General features: G+C 44.3%; 1 protein-coding gene across 1 annotated transcript in view; it reads right to left on the bottom strand.

Moving 5' to 3' along the window:
• Positions 1 to 15,275, bottom strand: part of LOC147677796 (ATP-binding cassette sub-family C member 12-like) — a 1,047,046-nt gene that overhangs the window by 234,720 nt on the left and 797,051 nt on the right. The window lies entirely within an intron of this gene.

Below are 15,275 nucleotides of genomic sequence, written 5' to 3'. Positions count from 1 at the left end.
AGGGATCGGGTTAGCCCAAGTTGAGGCGCCCTGTGGGGATGCCGAGTCACACCCCCCTCCGTGCGTGGTTAATGTGGGCCGGCCCTGCATCCGCGCGGGCCGGCACGCAAGAGAGCAAATAAATAGCCCAGGGCTCTGGGTGTGGTCTAGGGAATTACTAGCCACTAAACGATATACGGTGTGGTTATTGACAGGGCCTACCCACGACACGACACCCCCCTAATTTTATATTTCTACATATATCTTTACACAATCCATGTAACTGATTTAAAAGGGTATCATTCTGCATGACTTCGTGCTAGGAATTCCGCCCTGCACTCTAATTCTCAGACTGCCCCGGTGACCTGTCCATCCGAATGAGAGCGTGTCGCACCACGCCCGAGTCCCAGCCCCCTCCCTCCCGGACATTGCGGGTGTGTTCAGCATCCCTCTACCTCTCCACATTGTAGAAGCCAGCCACTTTGTATGCTATCGCATTAAGTGAGTAGCCAAGGCCATTATCACATGGCAGTCAGAGGCGCAACTAGAGCCAAATTTCGGGGCTGCTACTAAAACTTTCGGGGGGGGCTGATTCATCCAGCAATATGCAGAATAAAGATGCAGGGGCTCTAAGAAGGGGTGAAAACACAACAAAGCTTTGTTAGCAAGTAAATGGTCTTTTAAAGACCTGTGAAGTACTCATGTGCAGCTTTGTGCGTGCCCGGGAAGCTGTCTCAGCCGGGCTGCCATACACGACGTGGGGGGACTGAAGCCCTTTGAGCCCAATGGGCGTTGCGCGCCTGATGGCAGTTATATTCAAGATCATCCCCCTGCCCTACAAGTAAGGATTGTTTAATGAGGAGACTCTCCCCCTTCCTCACCTTCGGTTTCATTTTTAAATTAAAGCCATTCACTTTCTTTTCTAATTTTAGTTACTTCCAGCTATCACAAAATTCGATCTCTATAGGAATTTTACAATCGGGAGATACCCCTCCTTTCTCCCTATTTAGGTGAATCCTTCACTACCTTTGATTTTAGACCTATATTTATGATCACTCTATTTATTCACTCTAGCTCCTTTATGTTCACATGACCTAATACCATGGGCATCCGCAGAATTTTTTCCAGGGGGGGGCTAACCTGCCAAACAAAGGGGCGTGGCTAATGTTAATCAATAGGCGTGGGGCTAAAATGGCAGACAATCAGGATCAGGTAATGCTCAGGCCAAGCTGAGAAAGAAAAAGTGGTGAATTCTGCATTTGAAACTGGACAACAATTAGAGCACACTTATGAACCCTAATATTACCCCCCTGACCCCTTAAAACTCATACATTCCCTGATCCCTAAAATTAGCCCCCTGGTACCCCATAAACCCATAACCCATACCTGCCCTGACCCCTAAAATTGTCCCCCTGGCACCCCAAAACCCATACCCGCCCTGAACCCTAAAATGCCCTCCTTGCAACCCAAAACCCATACCCACCCTGAACCCTAAAATTACCCCCCTGGTATCCCAAAACCCATACCCACCATGTACCATAACATTACCCCTGGCACCCCAAAATCCATATCCACCCTGAGCCTTAACATTTGTCCTGGCACCCCAAACCCATACCCACCCTGAACCCTAAACTTACCCCTGGCACCACAAAACTCATACCCACCTTGAACCCTAAAATTATCACTGCCACCCCAAAACCCATACCCACCCTGAACCCTAAAATTACCCCACTGGCATCCCAAAAGCTAAACGCTACTGGGCAGATTTACAAGCCCCTTGCACCACTTTTGCATCACTTTTAACACAGGAAAAGTGACTCAAAAGTGGCCCAAGGGGCTTGTAAATCTGCCCCTACAAGCTTACACTACATTTGCATATTCGGAGGGGACTGTTCTCCTTGACGTTTCCATGCATGTAAGTCTTAAACACCGTAACCTAGATATCCAGCCAGTAGGTAATGCTGGTGATGCTGTAGAATGCATTAAAGTTACAGGAACTTACATAAAAACTGCTGCCTGCTCTTCTGATACTATTCAGTGGAGTCGGGCTGATCAGCAGCACTGTCGTCCTGGCATCCAGCCCCTCCCGAAGGTCTCACTTTCTAGATAGGTGTGGATCAAATGTCTCCTGGATTCACCTTGCCTGGGCCTCCTCTGCTTCTTTATCGGTGCCCTTGGATGCAAAAAGAGACAGATCCATGGCCCTGTTCACCATTTATCTGGTGAGCAGCACCGTGGATGTGTATTCCATACAAGTGCACAGACAGCAGGGTGAAAGGGATGGCAGTGCAGGTGACACTTGTCCTTTGTAAAGTAATTCATGCTGGCGTCATAGCCCAGGGTGTGCTGTCTGTGCACTAGTATGGAATACACATCTATATAAGTGCACAGACAGCAAACCCTGGGCTATGATGCCAGCAGAAATTCCTATACAAAAGAAAAGCGTCACCTGCACTGGCCATCCCTTTCCCCCTGCTGTGCACATCTTCCCACTCCCACCCCACGACGAGGCAGCTAGAAGTGGTGATTTGTCATTCTGAGGGGTGTGAATGTTATAAGAATGTGTGTGTCTGTCTGAGACAGCTTCCCGGCACAGAACACACACACACACAACCGCACCCGAGTACTTCACACAGGTCTTTAAAAGACCATTTACTTGATAATGAGGCTTTGTTGCGTTTTCACCCCTACTTAGAGCCCCTGCATCTCCACTCTGCACATGACTTTGGCTGGATGAATTAGCCCCGCCCTCCCGAAATTTGAGGGAGACGAGTTGACGTGAGGTTTAAAAGAGGGGTGAACGAGGGATTGAAGACGCAGAGTGGTGACCATGATGGAGCAGACATTGAATGCAGTTTCCTTTTCAAATGGGTTTATTGTACAAATCTAATTTGACAGACTCGCAGACAGCAAATGCTGCTGCCTTTCCATGGCATCTGAACGTTTTTTTCTGGAAGTTGGGTCGACGAGCTGATCGGGTTCTTTTCTTCCTTCATGTGGTGGTGATGAGTGAGTTGCAAGGTGTCTGCACTTGTTGCCTCTATCATTGGTAGCCCCCTGCTTCCATCTGAACGCAGAGGATCACCGCCTCTCCCCCCCCCCAACCACCGGCACCTGGAGGGGTCGCCGTGATGTCCAGGGTGACCAACTGGCATGGGTACAAATTCAGGACAGTGATTGTAAAAATTCAGGACAAAGGGTCAAAGTTCCGGACAAAAGGTAAGGTTTACAAACACATCAGAGAAGGTTGTGCAATAGTATATAAGTAAATAGACAACCACTAAAGTACAAGTGAAAATAAGTTTATATTAGGTTGAGACAATTGTGCACTTCATGGTTTGTCAGTATACGCGCAGCTTTAAGCAAATGTCTTTTTGTGGCAACAAAACCGCCACCACCTTTCCAGCTCCCAGAGAAAACACCTGATGCCCGGTCCGGCCAGTCTGGCCTTGATACCACCCTCCAATGGCTCCCCTCATCTTCACATAGACCCTCTCCCATGTGTATTCAATTTCTTCTATAGTGCTACTCATCCCAAGTTTGTGGAGAAGAGTATTGGAGTGTGTTACAACACACACATATTATAAAGAGACAATCACTCATAAATGGAAAAGTCAATGTATAGGAAATGTTGCTTAAGATAATGGGGCTTACAATATGTAATCATACTTTCATCCATCATTCAGTCTTTCACCATTCATTCTGTCCTTCCATCTGTGTGCCTAACAATGTCCATATTCATCCATTTACAAACATATCCATCACGTTTCCTTCCATCCATCATTGCAATTATCTATCCCTCAATCCACCCTTCATTCATCCATCTATCCTTTCCATCCATACACTCATCCATCCACTCTTCCACCCATCCATCCATTAACTCATCCATCCAGCCATTCACCCGATCAGTCATCCATTTATCCATCCCCCTTCCTCTTTCAATTCCCCTTTCACTTAGCTATCCATCCTTCCATCCACCCACCCATCTACTCATCCACTCATGAATCCATCCATTGAACCTATCATTCATCCATCCTTTCACTCATCCATCCACCCTTTCACCCCTTCACTCATCAATCCATCCTTTTGTCCATCTACCCACCCTTTCACTGACTCATCCAGCCTTACATCCACCCTTTCACTCATCCGTCCATCCTTTCACCCTTTCTCTCATCAATTCATCAATCCACCCTTTCACTTATCAATTCATCAATCCATCAATCATTTCACTCATACATCCACCTATGCACTCGCCCGTCATCCACCCTTTCACTCATCCATCCATCCATCCATCCATCCATCCATCCATCCATCATTTCACTCATCTATCCAGCCATCAATCCACCCATCCCTTCACATACTTACTCACTCACCTTTTCACATTAATTATGAGACCTATCAAGAACTCCACCCTCACTGTAGTTCCTAAAGCAAGGGGTGGGGTAGAGCAGGGTTCACTATGCCCCTGCACATAGGCAATCTGAAAAAGTGAAAGGCATGAGTTATACATGATGCACAGTGCCTTGACGTGGGACGACTGTGACATGGTGGTGTTTCCAGAGCTTTAAGTGGGATGAAAAAACTAGGGGGGTCTCTCCTAAAGGGTGTTTGATGTAAAAAAAAATGTGTGGCTTAAAACACATAAGCTAAAAATATGTGCTTAATATAATGTGCCGCCCGACTGGTATTTTTGTTGCTGCTGTCATTGCATCCAGATATATAATACAACAAGTAACGTTACACTTAGAACAAGTAATGTTACACCTACAACAAGCCAGAACTATTGGCTTTGTCAATGGTTGTTAGTTGCACAAAATAAAAAAGCAGCAACCATTAACTGGATTGTCACCTAGCAGCAGCATGGGCGTTTTTTTGCTCTTCCATGTGACCCAATGCCCTGCCCTGGACCGAGGCTGGAGGAGGCCACCACATGCTGTGCCAGCCCAGACTGACCCATTGTCATTCTGTATGTGGCAATCAGCCGCAGACAGAATGACAATGGGCGGGCTGGGGCTGCTCTTGTGCTCGAGGAGTGCGAGGTGGCACCATTAGGGAGCTGAGCTCCAGGGCGGGGCTAGCGCCCCTCCTTGCCCCCACCCCCTGCGGATGCCCATGCCTAATACACATAGGGCGACTCAATGTACATTATGATGATTGGTCAAGCTCCAGAGTAGTCTATATTTTTGTTGATTGCTCTCCTCTACAACAGCAGCCAGTATGTATCTTTTTTTTCTACATTTTGAATTCCATTTGATTGTCCCGCATCCTTAATCATGCCAATCCCCTTCTTCCCCAGACCCCAGTCCTGATGCCACCCTTTTATCCCATTAAGGGTTAAAACGTTTTCGACGACAAATATACAAAGGCAGACTGTTTCTCAATGTCTGTGATACAATTATTTGTTCCCTGTATCGTGAATTATACTAAATTGAAGGCTCTGTCCTTTGTTATAAATCTACCAATACACCGCCTATGCTCACACTTTACCTCACTGTTCTTTGATTTCGGTTTTGGTTTGTCTTTACACCTGGGGTTCACCCATCTCTCTCTCTATTTAAATTCTTTTCATGTTTTTGAGAAATACCTATGAAATGTTTGTCAGATAATCCTGGTAAAATAAACCTTGGTTTGGCTGAACCAGAGTTTTTGAATTTAGAACTAGATTAACGCTACAATGATAAATTCCATGCAGAAATATCTTGGATACCTTAAAAAAAGTTCTTTAAAAATGAGTTCCATGTGAACGTTTGTTCCACGGATTGCAGAATCAGGTGCTGCTCCTGTGCTGCTGCTGCGACTCCCAGAGGCACATGGAGGGACCATCCAGGTCTGCCACACTCTACCCTCTCTACGCTGCCCACCAGGTGTCCATCGCAGAATCTGGGGTAAGACCACTTCACCTCGCTAAAGCAAATGCTAGCAGTGCTATGGGTCCTCACCGGGCTTACGTGGACTTGCAAAGTGTGTAAAAGTGTCAGAGTTTCATGTGCAGCTCTAGCTTTTTGGGGTGATGTCGGCAGCTTTCGGAATTTTTTTGCCATGGTTCCTCGGGTGCCTAAGTTGTTGTTCATGGAGAGCTAATGCATGTTATTTGTGTTGCATTTTATTTTCAGTTATTGTCATAAAGTGCTCCAATCCCTGCAGTGTTTCAATGTTTATGTTGGAAGAAAGCAATGCTTGACACCTTTATGCACATTCTGTGTTTGCATTGCAAGCCTCATCCATAGTGCACAGTTCTGGTGGATGAAGAATTCCTTTAGCCAATGTTTGCCCCTAGGATAGAAAATTACCTTCATCAGTCTGCGGCCTTCAAGAAGCAGAAAAAGTGTTAAAGCCATTAAAAGGTTGTGTGCACTTTATAAATGAAGAAAGGTATAACTATAACTTTAGAATTTCTAATGTTTGTGCAGTTTGAGCTCGGTTTATGTAGAAAGAATAAATACAGGTATAGTAAATTGAAGGTGGTGCGTAAATTAGAAATGTTAACTTTATAATTTCTAATGTTTATGTAGTTTGTTTTGTATAGAAAAAATAAAACTAATTTTTAGCCTTTGTTTTTTTCATTGACGTAGAGGAGAACAGCATAAAAAATGCACTGGCGTAGAGTGGGATAGCGGAGACTACAGTGGTTTACAGTGGAGTGGTAGAACTTGGAGTGGCATAGAAAGGAATAGCATAGGGTGAAGTGGTGCAGAGTGGAACGGCATAGAGTGGAGTGCTGTAGAGTAAAGTGCCAAACAATGGGGTACTATACTGTGGAGTGCCATACAGAGGAATAGAGTGGAGCGGCATAGAGTGGAGTGGAATAGAGAAAAGTATGGTGGCATAGAGCGTCATGAAGTTAAGTGGCATACAGAAGAATAACGAAGAGTGGAGTGGCATACAATGGATTGGCGTAGAGTGCATTGGCGTACAGTAAAGTGGAGTAGAGTGGAGTGTTGTAGAATCGAATAACAGAGAGGGAAGTTGCATAGATTAGAGTGGGTTAGAGTGGAATGGTGTAGAATGTACAGTGGCATAGAGTTGAGTTCTGCAGCATGGAATAGCATAGAGTGAAGTGGTGTACAGTGGAATAGCAGAGTGAACTGGCGTGGAGTGGGGTAGAGTAGTGTAGAGTGGAATAGCATAAAGTTGAGTGGATGGGGTAGAGTGGAGTGACATAAAGTGAAGTAGCATACAGTGGAGTAGCCTTCAGTAGAGTGGCATAGAGTGGAGTGGTGTGGAGTGGAATAGTATAGAATGGAGTGCAGTAGAGTGGATTGGCGTAGAGTGGGCTCGCATAGAGTGGAGTAGCATAGAGTTGTATGTATTAGGCTGGAGTGATGTGGAGTGGAATAGCATAGAGTGGAGGAGTATAGAGTAGAGTAGCATAGAGTGGAATAGCCTAGAGCAGAGTAGCCTTGAGTGGAGTAGCATAGAGTGACGCACAGTTGAATGGCAAACAGTGAAATAGCGTAGAGTGGCGTGGCGTGGCGTGGTATTGAGCGGAGTAGCGAACAGTGGAGTGGTGTACTGTACAAATCAGCCATCTTTCAGACAAATCAGCAATCTTTCGGACAATCCAATACTTAAACAAATACCACAAAGCTTTCTTTACAAGTTTACAAAAGTGAAGACAACCACAAAAAAAAGCTTATAAATGCTGAAAGCAAGTTAAAAAATATATGATGTCAAAAAAATAAAGCTCATGACGCAGTGTGCACAGTTGACTGTTGCACTCTGTAGAATAAAGACGTGCACTACAGAGATCCATGTGTGGCGTGGTCATGTGTATGCTACTGGGCTGGGGGGACGCTGCAACTGGCGACGAGATAGGGAATCCTGAAACCTAAGAAGCAAGAGTGCTCTCCCTGAGAGTCTGCCGAGGTCTAGCAAACTGCTTGTGCATGCAACATGTGCCTCAGTCGAAGTGAAGCAGTCGACGGTTGTCATATATGGAGTCAAAGAGCCACTCCAGCAAGTGCAAGCCTACATGCGACAATAGCACTCAAGGCAGCAACAACCAGGTACAGATAAGCATAAAAGGCAATGATAACCAGGTGCAGAAAACTGTTTAAAGGAAAACAGAGATGTACAGGCAGAAAGAACATAAATGTACTCACCGGCAAGAATGAAGAACGAGGCATCTGATATCGAGTTGAGTTCTGGCCAGGGACAAGTGTATTAAAAGTAGCACTTGGAACAAAGCAAGTGAATGCATAGGGTTGTGCTAATGGAGCTGCTGGCAATCACCCAAGTCACCGGTTGTGCGCAGTACAATACAAAAGTGTTCAAAATGTAAAAGGTTCCAGTGGCTGCAGGGACCAGTGTCAAATATAGCACTGCCACTTTTTTGAAACCACTGTTTCCCTTTGATACCACCAAAAAACAGAATATTGGAACCAGATGGACTGCCTGGATTGAAAAATGCAATTATTTAATTGACATGCTGAAAGATATAGCTGTGAAAAAGGACATCAAATGTACCGAACCTTGCAGGTGATGGTGTGAAAGAAGTGATGAAGAGAATACCACAAGCTGATGAAACATCCTACCCTCATATTAAGTTGGTATTAGGTATTGTTAGACCTGGTACCATTGCCGTGAGTCTCCCTTCCATTTTATGTTACTGTTGTCTCCTCTGTTTTTGATATGTTTTGCTGGTTTAGATGCTTTGGGCACTGTGCCACCGCTATCCAGGGCCACAGTGCAAGTGCTCTGTTAAATTGATGTAATGGATTAGTGACTCCATGATTGGCTTATTTGATTTACCTGTCACATCCTAGTACAGTGCACCATGTGTGCTCAGGGCTTGTATATCAAATGCTGCTAGTAGGCTTGCAGCATTGATTGTGCCACCCACAGAAGCAACTGGTAAAATGTCTCAGGCCTGCCATTGCAGAGCCTGTGTGCAGTCTAGTACTGCCAGGTTGACTTGGTGAGTGCACCCACTTACCAGACCCTAAAACCTTCCCTTTTCTACATGTTAGCCACCCCTAAGGTAGGCCCAAGGGCAGGGTGCATTATAAGTACAAGGTAGGAATGCCCTGGTTTGTGTGGCATGTCCTGATAGTGAATTACAGCCAAATTCGTTTTTCTCTATTGCAAGGCTAACTGTCCTCATAGGCTAGAATGGGGAGTTTGATTATAACATCTTATAATCCTAACTGACCCAGAGAACATGGTGGAAAAACAAATTTAATATGCCTGAACTCAGAATGATAAAATACATATTTTAGTGAAGTTGGTTTTAACATTCTGTGTTTGAAAATACCACTTTTAGAAAGTGGGTATTTTCTTGCCTAACCATCCAGCATGCCTCTGCTAGGTTGTGTATTGCATGTCTGGTTTGTATTTGACAGAAGGGGTTGGGCTCCAGCAGTCTGATGAGTCAGGGCTGGGCTGAATAGGACCTTGGCTGAATAGAGAGTAGAGGGAGGAGATTTCCTTTCAGCTACCTGGACCAGGTGTGCTTTGAACAATGCTGTTGCCACCTCCTGCCAGGAAGCTGCACAGAACTGGTTTTGGCAAGTTACAGGCACCCTCTGCCTTCAGAGGACAAAGGATTTACTAGTATAAATATTGGGGCCCAACCCAAAGACTAGATCACTTCTGGGAATCAAGATGGACCTTTGCCAAGGAGAAGAACCAAGGAAGCTGAAGGAGTTGACTGCCCCTGTGCCATTGTGCTACCTTCTGTGGTTGGCCTGCAGCGGTTTCTTTATTGCCAAGGAAATGGGAAAGAACTTTTATTGAACTTTCCTCATCTTGAGGAAGAATCTCCAAGGGCTTGAACTGTGCTTGCCTCCTGCCGAAGTCTCAGGGATACAAGACTTCACCACCAGCTCCCTGATGAATTCCCTTGCTGGGGATTCTGTCTGCCACCGTCGCAGCTGTTTCTGATGTATCATTGGAGAAGTGTGTCCCCGCCGCAGAGGTCGCCGCCGCATCATTGGAGAAGCATGTCTCTATCGCAGTTGATTATCGTCGCATCACTGGAGAAGCATGTCGCCACCGCAAGGGTCATTGTCGCATCACCGGAGAAGAGTGTCACAGGGTCTGTCACGGCTCAGAAGTAACAGAGTTCATCATCAGGCGTGCACACATTTCCTTCACGTCATCGTATCGCGGGCGCCATCTTCTCACATCGCACTAGATCGTCGAAACGCATCTAAGAGCCTTCATGTTGCATCGTAAATGGAATGCAGTAAGAGATCGACGCATCACCTCCTCTCCGGTAGGGAACAGACGCATCGCCTACTTTGCGCAAGCACTGAGGAACAGATGCATCGCCTCCCCTGAAGCAAGGAACCGATGCATTGCGCTCCCTGCGACCTATTTGTTTGTTTTGCATTACACATTTAAGTACTTTGTGGGAAAGGTGTCGCATTTACCATCAACTTTGAACTAAGCTATTTCTACCATTTTTAGGTCTATTCTTGTTTACCGTATTGTGGATCTTTGTCACTTGGGTCTTGTGTTCAGTCTATATAAAGATTACTTATTTTTATAAAATCTGTGTGGTGTCCATCTGTAGTGTTTTCACTGTATTACTGTATGTGTTCACAAATGCTTTACACACTGCCTCTGAGATAAGCCTGCCTGCTCATGCCAAGCTACCAAGGGGGTGAGCAGGAGTAATTTAGGAGTGTAGACCCCTTACCCTGACTGAAAGCAAGGGTCCCTACTTGGTCAAAGTTACCTACCTCTGCAACTAGAGACCTCCAGTTCTAACAGGTATCAAGTTCAATCCAATGCCGAACGTCAACTATGAAAGGTACATCTTCAACTAAGCCAGGCAGCAAGCTGGAGAAATGATGGATATGTTTGCTGAAAGACTTGGGGCCCTCATCAATCACTGCAAGTTCAAATAATTCAATGATGAAGAAGCCATCCGTCTCAAAGTCATTTACAGTTGCCTTCCTGACTCGTTCGGATGATGAATGCTGCGAGAGACTCTCACTGTGGAGAGAGTGCTCATAGATGCAAGAGCATAAGAACATGCAATTGGACAAACTGCTGATATGGAAGCTGGAGTAGACCAGAGTAGATCAGCACTGAACATGAAAAGTAAGACAAGGCACAAGAATAAGGGCCATAAAGTGATGTCTCCAAAGAAAAAGAAGTTGTGTTTCCGAAGTGGAGTCTCCTTTCCACGCGAAAGTAAATGTCCCGCCATTGGACATACATGCAAAGGCGGGAGGAAGAAAAACCATTTTATAACTGTTTGGAAAGCGAAAGAGAAACCTACTGCATCACATCAAAAAGAGAAAATAAATGCCAGAAAGTTCTAGAAACGAATTCACCACGACCATAAGACCATGCGGCGACAGCCATGAGGGAAGTGGAAACTAAATGAGATCAATCATCATAGAATAATCTCCCAAAAGTTCCTCAAAGTCATTGTATAGTGACAGTGAAGGAGATGGCTATGCAATATTAATGTTGACTGGTGAACAACATGTGGGTTTGGCTTCATTCAGAAAAGAGTTCAAGTCCAAGTGAGATTTCCGCATAAAACAACCACACTCCTTTTGACATTGGGCCAAGATCACGCTAAAGGTGAATGGTTGTTGCAATCCTTTTATCATCAACAGTGGTGCATCGATAAACATCATGCTGGCAGTGAAGTACAATGAACTCTGACCGGTGCCAAGTCTCACACATTCGACGACAAAGGTATACATGTGGGTTACCCCATGCCATTGCAAAGTCAACGATCGTTTGTAGCAACAACGTGACACAAGAAGATGAAAGTACAGGCACCAATTCATTTTATTCAAGGTGCTTCGTCAAGTGCATGTTTACTCATTTTCAGTACTGCTACAGACATGGGTCGGATTTCCATCAACTATAACATAAATGCACATGCAGAAATAGTAAGTCAGTTCTATGATTGTTTCATGGACTGAGAAAGCTGAAGATCATGAAAGTTCAACTTCATATCAATGAGGACATTCGTCCTGCTGCTCAACGACATCGTCAAATTGCTTTTCACTTGCAGTAAGTTGTTGAGAAAGAATTGGAAATGTTGCTAAAACATGATATGTTTTAATGCTCTACTGGTCCTACACCATCGGTTTCACCTAAGGTGATTATACTCAAAAAGAACAGTGGTGGTGTTGTGCACATTTGAGTCAGCATGAGTCAAGCTAACAAGTCAAATCAGAGAAAACAACATCCAGATCCCCAAATTGCAGATATGATTTTACAGCTGAATGGTGCCAAAGTCTTTTCTCATGCTGATCTGAACAAGGGGTATCATCAACTCGAACTAGAGGAAAACTGCAGGTACGTTACCACCTTTTTTCCTCGTGTTGATTTGTTCAGCCATAAATGACTACGTTTTGGGGTGTAATCAGCTGCAGAACATTTTCAGGATGTAATTTCCTGCATAATACAGCCTGTCACTCATGCTTTTAATTATAGTATTGATACACTGACTGGTATTTGGAGCCACTCGAAAGGAACATGACAAAGCCCTGGGTTACATTGTTCTCACTTTGAATGCAGAAAAGTGTGAGTTTCACAAAACAAAACTCAAATTCTATGGGCATATTTTTTCTGAAAAGGGAATGACCCCAGATCCAGCTAAAGTACAAGACCTATTGCCCGCTACTCCACCACAAGATGTGACCATGCTGCAATCCTTTTAATAGCATGGCCAGTTACTGTTCCAGGTACATTTGTAACTTGTCACAGTACGTGCTCTGTTGAAAGACTTGACAAAAAAGAACACTGTGTTCCAGTGGTCACCTGAATGTGATCAAACTTTTAAGAAAATCAAACGTGCAATTAAGAATGCTACTGAAATGGCCTATTTTGATCCAAACTTCATACTGAGAATGTAGTAGGTACTTGCTCAGTGAGGTTGGGTGAAATCCTTGCCTAGCACAGTGGACACAGCAACACTCAAAGACACATTGTGGTTTATAAAAGCAGGAGTCTGTCACAGACCGAATATGCTCATTCCTAACCTCAGAAAGAAAGTCTAGTTGTACTGTGGGCAAGTATTTCGATACTGAAAGCACTTCACCAGTTGTCACTGACCACCGGACTTTGCTCACTATTTTTGGGAATCTAAAGGCCAATGTGCCCCCTGGCATCCAGAGGTGGGTGTTGTGATTGCAAGAGTATGATTACACTATTGTGCATAGGCCAGGTAAAAATCTAAATCCTGCTGACTACTTTGTATGAGTGCCAGTGCAGTGTCACAGTCCAACATCTAAAGTGACTGAGACCTATGTTAACTTTATAGGCCATTCAAGCGTACCTGCAGCTCTTTCAGCGGAGCAAATTCTTGCAACTACAAATACAGATCGAGATCTGTGTGTTCTCAAAGACATTAATGCCCAACAATCCTGGAATAAACACACTTGACCTCTGACAGATGACGTTGAATACCAAAAGTTCAAAAATGTGAGTGAGGAACTCTGCCACCCAAAAAGGGAATTATATAAAGAGGGTCTAGAATTGTCATTCCAGAGGGTCTGCAACAACAAGGCCTTGAACTAGCCCATGAGGGTCATCATTGCATTGACGCCACCAAGAAAGCCCTTCTAGACTGAGTGTTGTTTCCTCGTCTTGACGAAAGAGAAGAAAGAGAATCATAGACCTGTCATTTGTTAAACTGCTCGTCCCCCAAAACAACGCAGCATCCATTAGTTATGTCTGACCTCCTGAAGCAGGTGCAGGAGAGGACTGAAGTTGATTTCTTTGAACTCCTTAACAATGGACATGATCTAATGGTACTTGCTGATGAGTACTCACGATTTACCCTTGTGGAAGATCTGTCATCAACCTCACATAACAAAGTCATTGGGACATTAAATTGCATTTTTGCAACATGGGATGTCCCCTCTGTTCTCAAGTCAGACAATCGCCCACAGTTTAACAGCTGAGAGTTTAAAGATTTTCTCACTAACATGAATGTTAAACATCCGAAAAGTACCCCTCACTGGCCACAGGCCAATGGTGGTGATGAACCTTTCATGGGTACGCTAAAGAGAGTTGTTCAGCATGCAGTGCTACAAAGAAGTTAACTCAAATTGCATCTAAGTTTAGCCTTTCATGATTACAGATCACCGCCACATTCTACTACAGTAGAAAACCCTGCCACCTTGATGTTTAGGAGAACCAAATTGCAGCAATGGACCACTCCTAGTTCTACATAAGCGGACGAGATTTGTGCGATGGATTCCTTGCACAAGTCTAGAATAAACACCTAAGCTTATAAATGCTGATGTGCTTCAGACACTTTTCCAAGAAAGGAGTTCTGGTCCTGGTCAAGCAAAAATGGAAATGCAAATCTGATGCTCAGTTCAATGATGAACTCCTATGCGTTGAGATGATTAAAGGACATATGGTGAGCCCTCAGCATCCTGGAATGTCCACCACAAGTGACTCCTCGCACTGAAAAGCCCCTGCATTGATATTTGTTGACTCCAGATGTCAGAAGGAAGATCTGCCCAACTGAAAGTCCAGAGAGCCCACCTCCTAGCCTACCCCTCCTCCCTGGTGCCTGAGGCAGGCCCCTCTCTTCCATCTCATTGACATCACATGACTAGATCTGGAAGATTGGTTCAAGCACCTTGACAAATCACTGAGGAGCTTTGATGCATGTATGTAACATTTGTACTTTTTATTTAACAAAGGGGGAGATGTAGTGTCTTGTAAATATGAATAGCGGAACCCTTCTGGTCTCTGATGGACTCCGTAGTCATAATTGTTAGATATAATTGTTTGGGTGTGACTTGGTATGGTTAATAAAGTTCATTACAGTGTGTACTTTCTGAAGAATAAAGACATGCACTACAAAACTCTATGTGTGGAGTGGTTCTTTGCATGTTACCGGGCTTGGGAGGATGCTACATTTCCCACATATGTTATAGAATTTTCAACAAGATCAGTTTCTTAAACACATCTGTAATATTTGGGGCACAATTATTTTGGTAACATTTTAATGAGGAAATATTAGACATTGCTTCAACCAATGTGTAGATATCAGTCACCTTATTAACAGGCTTCAAAATGCGCAGGATGGAGACATTATTCTGACTTGTTTGTTGCTTTTGCATCCATAGAGGGTCCTCCATAAGCCTCATATTAATAGGAGAAATAGGAAAATGTTTTACTAAGCCCTTCATGTTATGTGTTGTTATGTCGTGTCATGTTATGTCATGTCATTTTATGTTACGTCATGTTATGTTACGGTGGTTGTATTTTATACTGTGAACTCATGCCATTGCTGTGGTCTTGAAGTTCTGAATCACACCAACGTGTTCCAATAAGAATACCTTTTTAAAGGTTTTAAGTTA

Source organism: Lissotriton vulgaris, chromosome 12 (genome assembly GCF_964263255.1).
Source record: "Lissotriton vulgaris chromosome 12, aLisVul1.2, whole genome shotgun sequence".
Classification (NCBI taxonomy): Eukaryota; Metazoa; Chordata; class Amphibia; order Caudata; family Salamandridae; genus Lissotriton; species Lissotriton vulgaris.
This window is presented reverse-complemented; position numbering and strand designations above follow the sequence as displayed.